Source organism: Cebidichthys violaceus, unplaced genomic scaffold (assembly GCF_023349555.1).
Source record: "Cebidichthys violaceus isolate CVI_PGR_0920_01 unplaced genomic scaffold, fCebVio1.0.p SCAF_13, whole genome shotgun sequence".
In the NCBI taxonomy this organism is placed as follows: Eukaryota; Metazoa; Chordata; class Actinopteri; order Perciformes; family Stichaeidae; genus Cebidichthys; species Cebidichthys violaceus.
The window spans coordinates 6730570-6744881 of NW_027176296.1; the positions used below are offsets into that span (position 1 = coordinate 6730570).

At 39.9% G+C, this 14312-nt stretch overlaps 1 pseudogene; it reads left to right on the forward strand.

Moving 5' to 3' along the window:
- The first annotated feature begins 5397 nt into the window (after positions 1 to 5397).
- On the forward strand, positions 5398 to 13938 carry LOC137870358 (N-acetyllactosaminide beta-1,3-N-acetylglucosaminyltransferase 3 pseudogene; annotated as a pseudogene).
- Positions 13939 to 14312: the final 374 nt, after the last annotated feature.

Genomic DNA, 14312 nt, shown 5'->3' on the forward strand with positions numbered 1-14312 from the left:
AGCTGCAGTTTGTTTCAGATTTGTGGAGCAAAAAACTAAATATTGCTTCTTCAGGTTTAGTTTGAACTTTGGGGTCAGAAAGTGGACCTGAACCAGATCCTCAAAGTGATCCATCGGTTACATTAATATTCCAAAACAGCTGGAATAATTGTTTTATCACCTTTCTGTGTTAGATGTAAAGTATGTGAGGACACACACACTCACCTCTGTTGTCTGGTTAATTTTCAGGACACTTTCACTGCTTTTCTTAATTTTATGACAGAAAGATGGAGGTGGATAATGATTAAGATGCTCTGTGGCAGCTTTTAAATGTACAGATAACTGGTGGAAGTTTGGAATGGTTGCTGCCAAAGGACTTCTCTTGATGAGCTGGAAAGAAAGGACCTGAACTGGCTCTGGAGGGGTCTGGATAAGGACTCCAGCAGGACTTTCTTGTATTTTTACCTCTGAAAACTGAAAGGCAGGTGTGTAAGTTTGACTCTACTGAATATCTTTGGCTTTTGGACTCTTGGTCGTACAAACCAAGATATTTGAAGATGTCACCTTGGACTCAATCTCATCAATGTGTGCTGCACTAAATACCACTCATGTTTTATAGACTCAATGATTGATTACTTTAAAAACTACTACAAATATACGTGAACCAAATTGAAAAAGACTAAAACAACCACAAATGTTTAAAACGTCTACAGAGACTCAATTCAACCACGAAAAAACAGAGATGTAAAACAACCACAATGAGATGTAAAATGACTACAAAGAAAGTAAACCTACAATAAAGAGACTTAAACAACAAAAGTGTTTAAATTACTACAAAGAGACTCAAAACAACACCGAAAGTTAAAAGAACCACAAACAGATGTAAAATGACCACATAGAGATGCGAACCAACTACAAAGAGACTCAAACAACCACAAAAGTTTTAAAACAACTATAAAGAGAATCTAACTTTTTCCTATATTTCTATTTCTCTTGCTCTATAGATTTATATGGTTCTATACTACTTCCATGACCCCACATGCTGTACAGGACAATAACTAAACAGATTTGTGTCAGACCAAAGTGAGAACCAAGACACCAGTTTGAAAAACTGTCAGATCCACTGGTCAAACTGGAAACATGGTGGACAGAAGAACCTGATCATGTAACAGAGACTCTTCTCTGTAAAACTAAAGACAGATAACCCATCAGTAAAGCGCCACCTTTTCCTGTATGCAGATATACACCAAGGACAGCACACAGACATACAGATGGGCAGAGAGACAGACGGGCAGAGAGACAGACGGGCAGAGAGACGGTCTACCTGGACGTCATGGATCACCTGTTGCTGCTGTTGCTGTGGATCTCAGGTAGGACTCTGTTTTAGAGATGATGTGCTTTATTACAATATTTCTGTTGTATCTTTAAATCAGAACACACTCACACACGCACACACACACAAAACCAGTAAAGGTTATTGCAATCAAATAAAGAAAAGTACAAAAAAATACATATATTATTCTTGAGGGCGACTGTGGCTAAGTGGAGAGCAGGGCTGTCCTGCAATCATATCGGCAGTTCGATCCCCGGCTCCGGCTCTGCCAATCGAATGTCGATGTGTCCTTGAGCAAGACACTTTAACCCCAAAATTGCTCCCGTAGCTGTGCCGACGGTGTAGAAATGTGATATCTGAATTGTAAGTCGCTTTGGATAAAAGCGTCTGCTAAATGACTGTAATGTAATATTCCTAAGGAAAAATAATGAATTAAAGTAATTAGTTATTGACTGCATGAACTCTACCAGCCTCCATGTTAAAAATAAAAACACAAAAGTTTCCTCTTAGTTTATAAAACGTGATGATGTGTCCTAAACTTTGTCAAATCGTACACATTGAAGTTAAAATCTCCTGAATTTTCATCAAATCATTAGTCATTGATTATATTTGTAGTCAATTAATATTTCTGCAATCAATGTATATTCAGTAATAATCTCTGTGTGAAGTGTTTTATATTGTTGGTGGCGGAGTTCGCCATAGATTCAGACTCATGACTAATAGACAGGAAACGATGCAGCATGTGATCAGTGAGGCTGTTTGTAATCTGATATCAGCCTCACTGTTTCCTGTTCACTCTCCTACAGACGTATCAGAGCAGCATTTAGTTACTGCTTATGCTAACTCAACATTTCCTGCTGCTGCTTCACATTAAAACACCTCAACAACACAATCACAATGGGGGCTTTTATTGTGAAGAACTCACAGGAAACAATGCACAGAGTACTGAAAGACGATCATGACTCGCTGCCTCTGATTGGCTGAACCCTTTTAGGGTTTTCCAGTCGTTAGCCTTGGACCTTTCTCTGTTTTTTACATTTACTCAAAACAACAAATATGTGTCTATTTCTCCAGGACTCCAGGCTGAAGGAAATCTCACATCAACAGGTAAATAGAGAAAGAAAAGAGAAAGAAAGATTCAATGAAGCAGAATCAGCAGTCAAGTTTTAGTTTGATATTACATTAATTAAATTAATTTCTTTACTGAAGGCTGCACAGTGGTGTAGTAGCTAGCACTATCAGCAAGAGGGGCCCGGGTTCGATCTCCGATCCCGGGCGGTCCTTTTGTGTGGAGTTTGCATGGGTTCCCTCTGGGATCTCTGGCTTCCTCCCACAGTCCAAAGACATTAGGTTATTTGGAGACTCGAAATTGAGTCTCCAATTGACTCGAAATGTGAGCGTGAATGTTGTCTGTCTCTATATGTGCCTCACATGGTGGTGACCTGTCTAGGGTGTACCCTGCCCAAGCTATCAGCTGGGATAGGCTCCAGCGCCCCGTGACCCTGAATGTGATAAGCGGTTTGGATAATGGAATGGAATTTCTTTACTGACGACTCTCTTGTTTCTGTTCAGAACATGTCAGGTTGGTGGGAGGAAACAGTCGCTGTGCAGGAATGCTGCAGGTGAAACATCAAAGATCCTGGGAACCAGTATGTGGCCCTTTCTGGACACTGAAGGAAGCAGAAGTTGCCTGGAGAGAACTGGACTGTGGCTCTGCTGTTTCTATCAGAGAGAGAAGGACGTCCTCACTGAGATCTGTGTGGTTGATCAGCCTTCGGTGTCTTCAGTCTGGATATACACTGAGAGACTGTTTAATACCATTTTACTCTATCGTGATCGTGGGCCTCACCTGCTCCGGTAAGCCCATCAGTGACATCATCTATGACAGTAATGTATCAAGGTGGACACACACATGCACCAGCTAGAATGGCAGCAGACTTGTCTGATGAGCTGCTGCCTCAGTAAATCAGGTGCTGAATGCTCCAAGATATCTTTATTATGAAACCTCCATGTCTGCTGTGTCAGGAGTCCTCTGGGCCAACCACCAACCAGCCTGAAAGGACTCCTCCTTCAGCTTCACAGCTTTCTTATTCACTGGTTTCCACCAGCAGGTTCTTTGGTTTCCACCATAACAGGCACCAATGACCTACTGGACACCACTTTGAGCAGCTCAGCTCAGCCGGGGGCTCGTCGGTATCTCCACAAGGTACTTCACCCTGGACACTCCTTAAGGAGAGAGTCCAGCCTCCATCTCTTTTAGATTTTAGGGATCATTTTATGAACAGATTTATATTCTGGGTCAAAGATCTTCCAAGAAAAATAACACAGAATGTTATTTAGTGTCTGGTGTCTTTTATCTCTCTCTCTCTCTTTCATCTTCTATCATCTCTCCAGACTCCGTCAGGCTGGTGACTAGTCTATGCTCAGGCAGACTGCCGGTGAAGTCTAACCAGTCTAACCAGTGGTGGTCCTCGGTGTGTGAAGATGACTTTGACCAGCAGGATGCAGAGGTGGTCTGTAGTGAGCTTGGCTGTGGGGCTCCTTCATTCCTCCAGGGGGGCGCTCTATGGAGAAGTGGAGGCTCCAATGTGGACCAAAGAGTTCCAGTGTGGAGGCACTGTATGTGCTTTTATATGTATCATGTTAAGATTATAGAATGTGGCACTGGTACTTTATAACTACAACAATCATGAATGCTTTGCCTATTTACATGAGTTGCATATTGAATATGGGTTTTGTTTCTGTTTTCTTTTCTATTTAAAGGTTTTTTACCTACACTAAGTGGTTATACTAAAAGCTTAGTGATTGAACAACTACTATGCTGAACCTACCAAAATAAAAGGAGGAAAATGAAAAGTTGTTGGTTCATTGAGTGAAATCCAGTTAAAATCATTCGGGAGACTCATCGATCCTTCTCAAGTGGGGAGAGTGCACATTTTAACAACATAACTTGACATACAGGGCAGCCAGTCTGAGATCATGTCTTTTCTAACACATGGGTCACCACGTATGCGCGGTCAACCGCACAACTCTGGCGAGCTAATTAGTTAGCCTCCCAATTTGTTTCTACTACAGAAGCTAAAGCTGCAGCGCCATGATTTGGGGAACTTCCAAAACCTCACGTCAGAGCTGGAGATGCAACGGAAGCCGTGTGCGCAACTTGACAGTGCGCGCTACACAGAGCAGATTGACAAGTGTCTGTCAGAGTTTGACAAACGCTTTCAAGACTTTGCTTTACTCGAGCCAGTCGCTACATTTATGTGCTGCAGATTTCGGGAAGATATTGAGGTTGATTAAAAAATTACAACGCTGTTTCACCTGAACTCGTCTGGAGTGAAGGATGAGATTTTGACACTACAGGCTGACATTCAACTGAAGTCTAGGGCTCATGGACAGTTTTGGAACTTACTCACAGAGGAAAAGTACCCAAACATGAGGAAATGTGCTACCTTCTTGACTGCATTATTCGGCTCAACTTATTTATGTGAGTCAGCCTTTTCCCACATAATGAATATTAAGTCCAAATACTGTTCCACCATGACTGATGTCTGCTTGAGGCTGGCTAGCAGCAGCTATTGTCCGGACTATGCAACCCTGGTTGATTCCATTCAGTGCAAGTCATCAGAGTAAGGTATGACCAACAATGTACAGAATTGTATTGTGCCATGAGGATTCATGCAGTTATGCAAGGTACGCCAACATATATTGTAAATATATATTGTAAAATATAAAGTATACTCACTATAGAGATAGATAGATAGATAGATAGATAGATAGATAGATAGATAGATAGATAGATAGATATTTAGCATTTTGAATGTAGGTAGACCATTTTGACTTGGTCATTTTAAAAGTAACTCGCAAGCGTGTGGGCACCCCTGAAGTAAATGCTTGTTAGCAACTGTTAAAAAAGAACTGTAAGTAAAAGTAGGCCCATGCCACAGTGTAAAAATACTGCTTGAATAAAAGCATAGAAGTAGGCTGTGATATCAGTAAATATGGGCATACGCCCAACTAAAGAGATAGACAGAGATGACGCTCTCCTGCGGGTCGACTGAACAGCAGAAACTGGCACTGCCCAACATGCTGACAGCGGTGACATGCTGCTGCACACTGGATTTATCAATAGTCACTGGAGCTACAGAGACACACGAGAGGAATTATCTCCTTTAACGGTAAGCAGTCTACACTTACTTAATTATACAAACAACGTCAAGGTCTAATGCTGTTTGTACACTTGGCTATAGCTAACATGTTATAACGTTACTCACTTCTCCGGGGAGTTTCCGTTTTAAAGTAACGGGACATATTTATGATAGCCTAACAGTAACATCTTTATTTTAGTCAAGCTTTGATTGATACACTTTTATTACATCAAATTGTGATAGGCCTCCTTGATTGGCTACAAGCCCATTTCAGATCAACGCTTGGGTCGGAAAAACAACGCTGCAGACAGGAAAAAAAAGTATTTTGAATCCGTCTTGTATTAATCAAAGCTTATATTTTAGTTGTTTATTCATGGTTATATCTTGCAGAGACTGGTCTATATGACATCGTTATGAATATTCCGTTATGTGAGTTAAACATAAAAGTCACATGATCTTTCAAAATACAACTTCCTCTCAGGCAAAATCTGCGTCAATGCACTGGATCCAGTGAGGACAATGTGCATTATCCTGATAAAAGTCTGCCTGTACAATGTTTTGTTCTTGATAAATGATTCTGCCCTTGAGTTCATGCAGTTCAAATTAACTATAAATGTGTATAAGACTTGTTAACAAGCCTGTGATACAGTTCTATTACTCTGTCCTTGATACTATTTTAATTCAGCGTTTCACTCTTAATGCTATTTTAATTCAGTGTTTGAGGGAGTGACGCCGAGATCGAAAAGTGGTCAATGGTATGCTGTTCAGCAGTAGGTACCTATCCCTAGAGTGGTATGCTACTGTTGTTCAGCGGTATGTACCTATCCCTAGAGTGGTATGCCACTGTTGTTCAGCAGTAGGTAACTATCCCTAGAGTGGTATGCTACAGTTGTTCAGCGATAGGTAACTATCCCTAGAGTGGTATGCTACAGTTGTTCAGCAGTAGGTAACTATCCCTAGAGTGGTATGCTACAGTTGTTCAGCGATAGGTAACTATCCCTAGAGTGGTATGCTACTGTTGTTCAGCGGTATGTACCTATCCCTAGAGTGGTATGCTACAGTTGTTCAGCGATAGGTAACTATCCCTAGAGTGGTATGCTACAGTTGTTCAGCAGTAGGTAACTATCCCTAGAGTGGTATGCTACAGTTGTTCAGCGATAGGTAACTATCCCTAGAGTGGTATGCTACTGTTGTTCAGCGGTATGTACCTATCCCTAGAGTGGTATGCTACAGTTGTTCAGCGATAGGTAACTATCCCTAGAGTGGTATGCTACTGTTGTTCAGCGGTATGTACCTATCCCTAGAGTGGTGTGCTACTGTTGTTCAGCGATAGGTAACTATCCCTGGAGTAGTATGCTACTTGTTCAGTGGTAGGTAACTATCCCTGGAGTGGTATGCTGTTGTTGACACATGATCCTTCAAAATACGACTTCCTCTTAGACAAAATCTGCATCAATGCACTGGATCCAGTGAGGACAATGTGCATTATCCTGATAAAAGTCTGCCAGTACAATGTTTTATGCGGGCCGAATGATTCTGCCCTTAAACCCGACAATGTATATTATTATTCCATTATATATTTGTGTGCTTATTCAAAAAACTGGGGTTTATGGAAACAATCATTGTTTTTAGCTACTTACAGAAAAGTACAAATACATTGATGGAAAAATACTCAATTACAATAAAAGCTGAAGCTCGAGCGGCTCCTGCCCCGTGTCTAAGCGGGGAAGTCTTACGCACCTAACACGATGGTCACTCCGTCGGCTGTCCCACCGGCAAGAATTAGATTCTTTTTTCCGCTGTCAGGACAATACCGTCGGTCTTTTATCTCACCCCGTGGCTTAATCGTTAGGATTTCGGAATTATTGTCTTTTTAAGAGTCTTTTACGGCAAAGCCCTAGGCGCTCTTAATGGGATGCAACCCTAGCACCCTGTATGTAATAGTTATGTACTTCGTCTGTACTTTACTATTGCCTATTGTGAACATCTCACCATTTTATGACTAACGCTGCCATGTCTTCACCCAGGGAACTTATCTTAAGCTCCTCTGCATGTTTCAGTCGTCACCTCTTATCACACCATTTATGGACAGGGGAAGAGGGTTAAATTGTTTTAGAGAACCAGAATACTTTATTTGGCTTCAGACACTTACTAATTGTAAGGCTGTGTTTTTATTCAAGTTTTTCACACAACAATCACATACTACAATCTCAAGTTAATGAAACAGTTTCTGTGCTACAAAGACCAAGTCTAACACTCCTACTTCAAAGGGGTCTTTCTTCTAATCAGTTTTCACTGATTCGCGATGCTGTATAATCCAGGTCTCTCCTGGTATCTCCCCCTCCTCTTCTCTTCTCTCTGCTCTGCTCTGCTGTCTTCCTGCATGTTTTTTACAGGCTCTCAGTCAGCTCTCTTGACATTCCTGCATTTTTGGGGGTCTATCTTTCCTCTTCCTCATGCGTCCCTCTCTGATAGCAGAAGGGTCTTCTGTCCTCCTATAAGTGGGTAAGACAGCAAATGGGTCTTCTTGTTTATTCAAGAAGTCTATCCCACTCTCTTGTTGTGAAAAAAGCTCAATCTCACTTCTCAGGGGAAAAATATCCCTAAGTCTAGTTGGGGGGATAAAAGCCCAATCTCACTCAGTTTTTCTGCTGCTTTTATGCTCCTCTCTGAGGCTAGTACCTCCTTCAGGTTCATGTGTCACTCACATGAGTCCTCCTCTTTCTAAGTCAGACACAGAATGTAACTGGTTGTAACTGGTTTGGTCCTGTTACGAAGAGGAAGGATACTTTTTGAGTGACTATTTTATATAAAGAGTCTATGCAGTTTATATGGTTAATCACTTCTATTATGAATTAAAACAGATTATAGGTTTAATCACCTCTATCAAGAAATAAAACAGCATATATGTTTAATGGTTATACTTTGAATCAAAAAGGTTACAGGTTATAATAGTTATACTTCCATACGTTTCTACGATCTCTCAACAAAGCAAATCCCACTTAGCCAAACTAGGGGCCGGGCCCTTCCAAAGATACGTCTGAGAGTTTCTTAAATGAATAATGGGAGAGGAAGAAGAAAACACTAAAGTACTGCAGAATAAATCTGTTGTAAATGTTGTGGACTTTTCTGTAATCTTTTTTTATTTTTGCTTTTTTTGTGAAATGATGGATAATTTGAAATGTAACTAGGGGCTGACTTAAAATCTTATTACACATATATATATGTGTGTGTGTATATATGTGTATATATATACATATGTGTGTATATATATATATATATATATATATATATATACATATGTGTATATACATACATGTATGTATGTTTATATATATATGTATGTATATGTATGTATCTATACATATGTATGTATGTATGTATATATGTATATATATATATATATGTATATATTTCTGTCTGAAATTTTCCTAAGTAGAAGTATAGAGTGGCATAAAATGGAAGTACTCTATAAATATATTAGTTGCCTCCAGTTCTTTAGTTATTTTTCACCAGTGTTTATAAATGAGACTGTTTTCGTTTCCACTTTCTTGTGTGGGTGATACAAATTGTACAACAGATTTCAGATTACAGTGTCATTACCTGTCATGATTGTATAAACCCTGTGAGGACTATAGCAGAAACTTAGAGGAAGAACAAATGAAAGTGAAGTCTTCACGTTATTAGCCGACTGACCAAAAATGTAACTGCAGGTCATTTAGATATCTGGTAACAAAAATAGGTTTACATGTTGTAAACATAATTTACTATATACTGTCAATAATAAAGCCGGATCTGCAGGATCTCCTCTTGTTTAGTTACAGGGAGAAGTGAGTGTTAAGTCTAGGTGTGTCATTTGACATTTGACAGTGAATGTCATATTTGGTTGGGCCTTTCCTTTTTTTCACGCTTCGCTGAATTTAGTTTGTTTTGATGATCAAATACCTGACATCGTCTATATGTAACATATTCCACCCATTTTGGGAGACATGAAAGCATTTGGTTTGTTTCCACCCTATGTACTGTAATAGTGCAGCATGTGAGGATTCTGCAGGAGATGCCAAGCCACCTCATGTCTGCTCTGACGCTCAGTCTGCTCGCTCCTGTTGGCCTCTGCTTGTTATTCAAGCACTAAGAGGAAATACACGAAAGCTTTAATTTACGGGCATTCACCCACCTCATATTATAAGACAAAGTTCAAACAGTAAACATGTTTTCATTTCAGATCCAACTCTTGTGTTTTTGGAACAGAAAGGTCTCTTTTTATGCATCGTTTTTAAGAGAGGCAGGTCAAGCAACAGTTGATGCTACAAATATGTGCTTTTCAAATGAGGGGACATATTCATATTGTAGATTTAAAATGAGGTAAAATTCTACAGTCTATATTTCTTGCCTCTGGCTCAGAAAGAAAATCTTTTGGATATTTAAAACCGCTTTCAGACTATCTGTTGCCTCTCCAGTAAATTATTTGTTAGTTGAAATAATGCTGCAGAATGAGCAGGAAGTACAGTGTTAATTTGCACGATATTGGCTTAGGAAACACCAACAGACTAACAAAGTACTCTGCTGTGTGCTAACTTTGACGTTAGTTTTTAAACTGGTGCTTTCTAAGTTAACAGCGGAGTTGGATGTTTGAGTTGCAGCGGATCAGGTGCACTAAAAGTGGCACAGCAGCTGCTTTGTTCAGAAAAATGATGGCTGCACTGTCTCATAAGGTTTCCACTGTTTACCCCTTTACAACAAATATAATACAGCAGGAGCTGAGTTAAAGTATTTAAATGTGTCCACAGTTCACAGTTTGCTGACACAATTACAATGTAGTTGTTCAACACTTACGGACACATGATTATTAGAGGACAAAGGGACATACAGCCAAATTGAGTTGATGGCTAATACAGTCCAGGTTCTTAATGGTATTCTAATTCTGATGATTAAGAAAGTGACACCTTAAACTTTCCTAACATTCATTATGTTTTTCTCCACACCCTTCATAGACAGGAACTTGATTCATTTGTTGACAGCAAAGCTTGTGAATTGATTTGACAGCAAATATTAAGATTTGTTGAAACAATGTGAACAATACATCAAACCAGTGCTAATAGGAAACTTTTATGAGACTATATGAAAGGCTATTTCATATAGTTCAAAGTGTTATTCAAGGTGTACTTAAACTGCTTTGATGCTACATCATTTAATCACTTTGTGAATAATGTGTGAGCACATTGCCCACTTATACATTAAGCAGGAACAGAAAAACATGCGTCTCTTTGTGTAGTCACGTGTTATCTGTCAAATGTAAGTCCGATATTCACTCATCTCTAAGTTTTGTTTTGGTCCACCAACTCCTGAGAAGAGTTTCTGGGTGAGTTTGTTGTGATATTATATGTTTCTATAGCTGCTGGTTTACTTTGCACTGATCAGGTAGTGCACAAATCTATGAAACTGTGGCTCCCCACATTTATTTCTGTTAAATTGATTTTGTGTACAGTAGACAGTGCTGCAATGTGTGCAGCTGTGATCCTTAATCTTAATTCACCTCAGCAGTTATTAACTAATTTGGCTTATTAGTTGTTTTTATGTCATACTGAGATGTTCTGATAAGAAAACTTTGTTTTGTCACTACAGAGTTTCAAGGATGGGAAACATCAGGGTAAGAACTTTGTTGCTGGTGGGAGCTCTTGGTCTACTGGTCCTCCATCTCTGCAATGAATTTTTTGACCACAAAAACATCCACCTCAACATAGATGTGAAAGAGGAGAACATTCAAGTAAGGCAACCCTCCACAAATAACTCCTATGTGTACTCCTGGCCAAAATGTCAAAGGAATACGTCTGCTGCCAACATCACAGGCTTCAGCTCTTTTTCTGGTGATTTAAAAGACGTTTTCTATTATCAACACTGTCGCCATTACCCCATGCTGCTGGACCTTCCTGACAAATGTGGAGGAGTTGATAAATCTGCAGAAGTCTTCCTTCTGCTCGTCATTAAAAGTTCTCCTGTGAACTACGACCGCCGAGAGGTGCTGCGTAAAACCTGGGCTAAAGAGAGGTTACACAATGGTGTGTGGATCCGAAGAATCTTCACCACTGGAACAATGAATACTGGATTTGAGAAAGAGAGACTAAACAAACTACTTGAGCTGGAGCAACGAGAGTACAATGACATCCTCCAATGGGACTTTAATGAAGTATTCTACAACCTCACCTTGAAGCAGATACTTTTCCTGGAATGGATGGAAAGAAACTGTCCTAACGCTCGCTTCCTGCTAAATGGTGATGATGACGTCTATGCCAACACAAACAACGTGGTCGTGTATCTCCAAGGCCTCAAGGACAACGACGGAGGCAAGCACCTCTTTACTGGCTATGTGATCGCGAATGAGGGGCCATATAGAGTGCAATCAAGCAAGTATTTTGTCCCAGTTCAGCTACATGAGTCAAACTCATTTCCCCCCTTCCTTGGTGGTGGGGGCTTCCTCCTGTCTGGCTACACAGCTTTGGTCATATACAATATGTCCCAGTCCATTACTATTCTCCCCCTTGATGATGTTTACATGGGGATGTGTCTCGCTAAAGCAGGACTAAGTCCTTCTTCTCATATGGGTGTGCATACGAGAGGACTGCACATCTTCAGCACACGAGATCAATATGATCCTTGCTATTATAAAGAACTTTTACTGGTACACAGATTCCTTCCAGCTCAATTGTACCTCATGTGGCACAGAGTAAATGATCCCAATCTGAAATGTGGTCCCTCCAAGAAAAAGCGTTAGCAGGACCAAACTGTAACTTAAAGGTGGTGACAGAGCATGTTGACACTTCGATCCTTCATTCCATCATGAGAAAAGGTTTGAAGTACTTTTCTGTCACGGTTCAGCTGTAGGCTTTGGCGCGTTCCAACGTAATGTTTTTTATTCTCAATGTCATCACTGCGGGAGAGCAGTCAGCCTTACTCAAATGAGCACTGCAGTTGGTAGTGTAGGTTTTTTTTCCACATTCTGTGTTGGTGAGCAGCTTTCATTGCAGTAAAAAATGGGTTCAAACCTGCTTCATACTAGGCTTCATTGTTGGCTACATCTGAGCTGACGTATACATAAGACCGTCAAATAACCCTGTAGGAGCGCCGGAATAAACAAGTGTAGCAACTTTTCTTTTTGGCTCCACGCCTTTGTTACCGTTCATTTCCACTCCCAAAACATGACAAAAACACACTCGCTTCCTTCTCACCTTTATCCCCCAACCTGACGTCGCGTCACCATGGTTACTCTCTTTCCCTTAAAGTCCACTACAATCCATTGTTATTTATGGCTGATCTCTTATCAAATAATTGCCTACATAAACATCCAGCAGACATGGAACACTAGGCCTTTTTAGCTTGCAAAATGTTACACTTTTGTTTATCAGTTTGTTACTGTGAAGGTACCATATACAAACAGCTGTTTAATGCTTGAAACAGGGTTGATGAGAGCCATGAGATTCAACCATACATTAAATTTGCAGTCCGCAAAATGAAAAAACTAAATAAAAACAGCAACCTAAAGAGGCTGATTGTTCCTCAGAGCTGTTGGGATGAATAACATCTCCCACGTTACATAGGATAATAACATTCAATAAAAAATATTGATTAATGTAGCTTTAAGCTGTTGGTGAAACCAAAGTATGCACAAATATACATCGTTAACAAGGCCTTGTGAGCTAGCCTTTAAAGGAAAAATCTAAACCAAAACTGCAGACATTAGCATGTCTAGCTAACTATCTCACCAATGTGGCAGCCGCTGTGCTTGGTTCACCCTGCTGTTGCTCTGTTTTCCTTCTCCTTGTTACAGACCAATTTTTTTATTTAAAGATATTTTTGCCAGTATGTGCCTGTATGTTTGTGTGCCTTACGTCAGTGTTTCTCAACTAGAAACCACTGTTCAAATGCTCTTTATACATTTATAAAGCAACACTCAGTAATAACTATTACAAGGGGTCTCCAGTAAAAATTCTCATGTAGAATTGCTCTATGCTTTTAGGACTCCTTTTTAACATCAGTTTGTTGTATAAATATCCAAATCTATTTTATTTTTATGCTACTGAGAATGGGTCATACTGCATATTGGGATATTTTTTTAATCGTTAATGGCTTTGGGATGAAAATGTGTATCGCGTATATCAAACATGTACATAATAAAAACTATTTTTGGTGTGCATAATGTGTTTTCAGACCTTTTCCAGAGCACACCTGATGTGTACATATGTATACACATATAGGCGATCGCCCTGCACACAGTTGTAAACATTCCAACACCATTAAGTGAGTTTTTGCAAGTGACCTAAAATTAAAGGGAAATGAATGTGCAGCACAGATTAAGGACATGGGACCTCTTTGTATAATACTGCTACCCTGTATAAAATTCCTGTTTGAGAACAAGAAAAGAGACTTACTGACTGAGTACCTGAGAACTGTTGCTCTTCTCAATAAAACAACCACAAACTCACAGTAACCAAATGAGCTGAGTGTTTCTTTCTCCTCAGTTACTGTGCAAAAGCATCCACCATTAAGATCCAGTACTCTGACTTTGACCAGGCCATTAGATGCATGTCGCTAGTTATATACTTTAAGGGATATTCTCCAATTAAGATACATCACTTTTGCCATTCATGCAGTTTACTGCTCAGTATCTCCTCCTCATGCTACTCTCCCCATAACCTCATATACCCCATGACGTATTTTCTTTTTATAGTTTTGTTTTGATGTATCTTCCTGTTTTACCTCTGAGTTGCTGACAAAATGCGAACCGAGATGTGCGTATACGATAATGGGTGAGATCAGAGTTGAAGATAAACACTCACCAACTTCCATGAGTTACATAT